We start from the raw sequence: 6,126 nt of genomic DNA on the forward strand, positions 1-6,126 counted from the left end.
GTATATGGGGAAGTAGTGATACTAATGCAAGGGGAGAGTCGCTAATAGAGTTTATTTTGCGTACTAATCTGGTAGTTTGCAACAAGGGAGATGCCCCAACCTTTGTCACTAAAAACAGGCAAGAGGTTTTGGACATCACCTTGGCCTCGCAAGAACTGAATGAAATGATATCTGAGTGGCATGTTTTAAGTGAACACAGCTTCTCAGATCATCGCTACATCAGTTTCAAATTTGATGTTCATACCACCAAGACCATATTTCCGCCAAATGTTAGGAAAGCTGACTGGAATAGGTATAGGGAATCGCTCAATATGATGATACCGGAAATATCAGAGACAAATATGAGCACTGTGCAAGATATCGAACACGCAGTGGAGAGGATTACTAAGGCCTTCAACATTTCACTGAAAGCTGCATGCCCTAAAGGGAAGCCAAGGGGGAAAAATCGACCACCATGGTGGTCTACGGAGTTAGGTAATATGAGGAAATCGTGCAGGAAGCTCTTTAAAAAGCAAAGTCCACCAGAGCTCCTGTGGATTGGGACGCTTACAAGAAGAATCTGAGAGGATACAAGCGAGAACTGAGAAAGGCTCAGCATAACTCTTGGAATGATTACTGCAGCAGCATTGAGAATACGTCCGAGGCTTCCAGACTACGGAAGGTGCTAGCATCCACGAGCTCCGCTCCAGGTTTCATTAAAACATCGGAGGGCAATTGGACAACGTCCAGTGAGTAGACGCTGGAGGTACTATTGGACACACATTTTCCCGGAAATCAGACGGTTGAACCATGCACTGGCGGTGCCACAGTGGCTCAGCGGTCGTTTCCTATCGAGGAAATTGTATCAGAATCTAGAATAAAATGGGCGTTAAATAGCTTTGGATCATTCAAATCCCCCGGTCCTGATGGAATTACTCCGGCGGTGTTAAAAGCGGTGGCTGACAGAATTATCCCCTGGTTGTCGGCGATATATATAGGATGTATCAACTTAGCATATATTCCACGAAAGTGGAGAGAATCAAAAGTCGTTTTCATACCTAAAGCGGGAAAAGCCTCTCACTCGAATGCGAAGGATTTCCGACCAATCAGCTTATCATCATTCCTACTTAAGACTCTGGAGAGGATGATAGATATTTATCTTAGAACTAGCGTCGATTCAAGTTTGCTCTCGAAACGACAACATGCATACTCGAAAGGTCTACTGAGACCGCATTACATGAACTAGTCAGCCTTATTGAAAGCTCACGATTATGTATTCTTTGACAGATGTCAACGAATACACAATCGTGGCATTTCTAGGCATCGAAGGGGCGTTCAATAACGTCCATCCGAGCTCGATATTAAATGGACTGACAACTCTGAATGTTGATCCAGGTATACTTAGGCTGTTAGACGAACTTCTAAGGAAGAGACGCATTTAAGCCACACTAGGACAAGCAAACATACAAAGGTATGTGAACAGAGGCACTCCTCAAGGAGGAGTTCTATCACCTCTTCTTTGGAATGTTGCTATAAACGACCTTCTGGTTTCCCTAGAAAAAGAAAGGATACAAGTGGTGGCATACGCAGATGATGTGGCGCTAGCAGTCAGGGGAAAATTCCCATCAACAGTTAGAGATATTATACAGAGAGCCCTCCGGATGACCGAGAAATGGGCGAAAGATAATGGTCTTGGGGTAAATCCTGCAAAGACAGAAATAGTCATGTACTGCTAAGATCGCAAAACTCCCACGGTTAGGCCCATTTCCTTAGGGGGTATTGAAATTCCTTTTAGGGAGTGTGCAAAATACCTTGGCGTTATTTTGGACAGGAAGCTGAACTTTAAGCTTAATATTGAAGAAAGGGCGAGGAAAGCAACGGTAGCTTTATACTCGTGCAAAAAGGCAATAGGGAAAAAGTGGGGACTAAAACCAAAAATTGTACATTGGCTATACACGGCAGTGGTTAGACCTATAATGCTATATGGTGTTGTAGTCTGGTGGCAAAGTTCAGTGTATGGCGTGCTTGTGTATCTCAGGTGCATTCAGCAAGACAGGAACAAACTCCCTTAATGTCATACTGCATCTATTGCCTTTAGACACTTTGCCCAAACAGTCAGCTGCAACAACGGCTGTGCGGTTGCGCGAGCTATCGCTGTGGTCGGAAAAAAGTTACGGTCACAGTTCGGTCCTCAAAATAATGCCAGATGTGCCTAACGTAGTGGATTACACTTTGGCGAGTCCACTTTTCGACAAAAAGTTTGAGACTCTAATATCCAACAGTGAGGCGTGGTGTACACGGACCCCGGGGAATAAAAGATATATAGATTTCTACACTGATGGCTCCAAATTGGATGGCCAAGTGGGTTTCGGAGTATATTCTAAAGATCTGGAACTTCGAATAGCGAAAAGATTACCTGACCACTGTAGTGTTTTTCAGGCTGAAATATTAGCAATAACAGAAGTGGTGAATTGGCTGAGAAGTAATGCTCCAAGTAATATTGGCATTAATATATACTCAGACAGTCAACCTGCAATAAAATCCTTGAACTCTGTGTTCCTCAACTCGAAAACGGCCATCGACTGCCGCAAATCTCTCAATGAGATGGCAGAGCAGCACAATATTCACCTAATATGGGTGACTGGCCATAGGAACATACCGGGGAACTGCGAAGCAGATGAGCTAGCAAGGCTAGGAACTACCTTACATATTCCAGGGGAACTAGAATCTGTTGGTGTGCCTCTGGCTACCTGCAAGCTCTTACAAATCTCTCAATGAGATGGCAGAGCAGCACAATATTCACCTAATATGGGTGACTGGCCATAGGAACATACCGGGGAACTGCGAAGCAGATGAGCTAGCAAGGCTAGGAACTACCTTACATATTCCAGGGGAACTAGAATCTGTTGGTGTGCCTCTGGCTACCTGCAAGCTCTTACTGCGTGAGAAGGCTGTCATGATGGCAAATGTTCGATGGGAGAATTGTAAGGGTTGTAACGACACCAAGCAAAACTTAAACCGCACACTAGATATGCTAGTGTTCTCGAGACGCCAGATATCACTCCTGATATCTGCTATAACGGGTCGCTGCCTGATAGGCGATTTTGAAAAAACTATTGGTGCGAAGTATAATGACTATTGTATGAGCTGTCATGATGCGGAGGAAAAGGAATCAATAAAACACCTCTTGTGTGAGTGTCCTGCATTTTGTGTAAGGCGTAAGCAAATTTTAGGGGCATATAGCTTCAGATTACTAGCGGACCTGGAAAACGTTAACTTAAGCAGTCTGCTAATGTTTTTGGAACAATCTGGTTGGTTCAACAGAAGAAAATAATCGAGAAGGTTCAACGGTTAAAACTAGAAGTGCCCATATGTAATAGGTACTTTTAGTTAATGTGGTATCACAATGGACTGAATAGTCTAAGTGAGCCTGAATCTTAATCGGGCTGCCACTTTAACCTAACCTACCCTAACCCGACAAACACAAGGATGAGCATTTTTCATAGGTAAAGGTGAGTACTACGTTCGTATTTTTCACCAAAACACTAAATTAAAAATACAAAAATCTATGTGAAGACGATTATACTTTTATAAAGTTTTGTGAAATAATGAAAGGAAAAGATCTAAGGAATTGATTGTGAGCCATTTTATATTTATAGCTTATTTAATTTAGAAAAGTAACCGTAAAAAAAGCTGGTTTTCAGCTTGAAAACTGAACATAGTACCCAGCTAAGCCATATCAATTTGATAGTTAATCCCATCTTCAAACATTATTTCAATTGGCTTTGCAAATTGCTTGCTTTCAACACATTTTCCCATCATAAAAAATTATTTCAAATGGCTTTGCAAATTGCTTGCTTTCAACACATTTTCCCATCTTCAACATTATTTCAAATGGCTTTGCAAATTGCTTGCTTTAAACTACATTTTAAATTTTATCATTTTTATTGAAGATATTGAGACTCATGTAACGAGTTCTCATAGAATTGGCAGCCCGTATCATCTGCTTACATTCCGAAGTTGGTTAAACTGGTGAGAGTAAAGAATTTATCATTGAAGACACGTCTGTTTTTTTCCGGAATGTCTGTGTTTTTAAAGAATCTTACAGTGTGTCCAATCGATACGACAATTCGTTGATGACTAAATAATCGTTAAATGTGTTATCGATCCAATAAATAAGCAGCAGTATCGATTATGCCTTCGGACTTAACTTATAATGTGCACAATATATGGGATATGTTCGACACGAGCACTGTCGTCTGGAATAACTGATAATCTGTAATGCGCTTTACAGACTATCAGTTATTCCATATCAATTTGATAGTTAATTATTTCAAATGGCTTTTATTTCAAGTGGCTTTGCAAATTGCTTGCTTTCAACACATTTTCCCATCTTCAAACATTATTTCAAATGGCTTTGCAAATTGCTTGCTTTCAACACATTTTCCCATCTTCAACATTATTTCAAATGGCTTTGCAAATTGCTTGCTTTCAACAACATTTTAAATTTTATCATTTTTATTGAAGATATTGAGACTAATGTAACGAGTTCTCATAGAATTGGCAGCCCGTAACATCTGCTTACATTCCGAAGTTGTAGTGTTGTAAATTTTGATTACTTTTGACTACTCGTTACTACTCGTTACTTTTGAATTGAGTACTCGTTACTACTCGTTACTTTTATAAAAAAAATTAAAAGACATTGTGGGCACTTTTTAATAATATCTTCCTCTTTTTTAAATTTAAAAACAGTATAGAAAAGCAAATTAGATTATCCAGTTTTATTCTAGTGTTATAAAATGTGGTGTTGTAGATATATGGGTCTCGTTAGAAAAAGATTTTCACCAATCATTCAAATTTTTAGAGCCAATTTCGTATGCACTATTTGGTATTTTTTCGTCAGGGTATATCTAAATAACATTGTGTATTACTGATGCTTGCAATTTGCCAACTTTTTAAATCCACCATTGACAGTGGATGAAAATATTAAGCGATCATTTTTATCGTGAGACCCAATGTTGAAATTTTCCAAGGGTTTTTGAATAAGGTTGGATACCTTCTCTGAAAACAATTGGATTGAACCAGCTGAAGTCAACGACATTATTATTCATACTATTCGCATGAGACGTGATCCATGTGATGCTTTAAATTATAGCTCCCATCTACACCCAATGCAAATTTTTTCAAATGCAAACGTTTTTAAGAAATCAGATAAATTTTTTCACTTTCTTCAAAGGAAGAAGCCATATACTCTTTTCGTGTTATTTTAACTGATAAAACGATTTTCGAAAACTTCAATTAATATTTTCCAAGAAGTCAAGAATTTTACTTCCAAACCGCCAACTTACTTCCCGTCAGAAGAAAAAAACTGGCATTGAAGATATTGAGTACTCTTTTACTACCCAATAAACACAGGATGAGCGTTTTTCAAATGCAACAACTTTTCAGTTTGAGGGTAAATATAATTTTTAACATAAATTCGACTTGATATAGCTCATCTTCAATACATCTTCAAATTGTTTGCGAATTACTTCCAATTTGCCAAAATGTTGACGAAATCTTTGAAAAGGTGTTGAAGATAATATGATAAAACTTTGACAAAACACTACCCTAAAATGCAACGAAAAAATCATGTGGTTTTCAATACTTATTTGTGCAACGAAGTTCGTGGTCAATTGCAAGAAATAAAAAAATGGAAAATTTTAGACAAATAACCTAATAGTTTATAAAAATAGGTAAGTGAAAATAAAAAATGAAATAAGACTTTAAGGAAGTCACTAAATGTATATCTATTTGCAGAAAACTAAAATTATGGATTCTACGTTCTTGAAAACATTAAAAAGCTGACCAATGAAAAAATGGTGGACAATTAACTGGAACTGCTTCAAATAGTTTATAATAATTGGTACGTCAATATGGAAAATTAAATCAACACTTTAAAGAAGTCACTAAATTTAAATCTCTTTGCAGAAAACTAAAATCTTTGGATGCCACATTCTTGCAAACAATTAGAAGCTGACCAATGAAAAATGAGTGGCTTATCGACAAGAAAAAGTTTCCAGAAACATTACAAGTGCAACCAATTAAAATTGTTAAAAACAACAAATTGTTGAAATCAACAACAATGTGCATCACATCGTCAGTTTA

This window comes from Haematobia irritans, chromosome 2, assembly GCF_050003625.1.
Source record: "Haematobia irritans isolate KBUSLIRL chromosome 2, ASM5000362v1, whole genome shotgun sequence".
Taxonomy (NCBI): Eukaryota; Metazoa; Arthropoda; class Insecta; order Diptera; family Muscidae; genus Haematobia; species Haematobia irritans.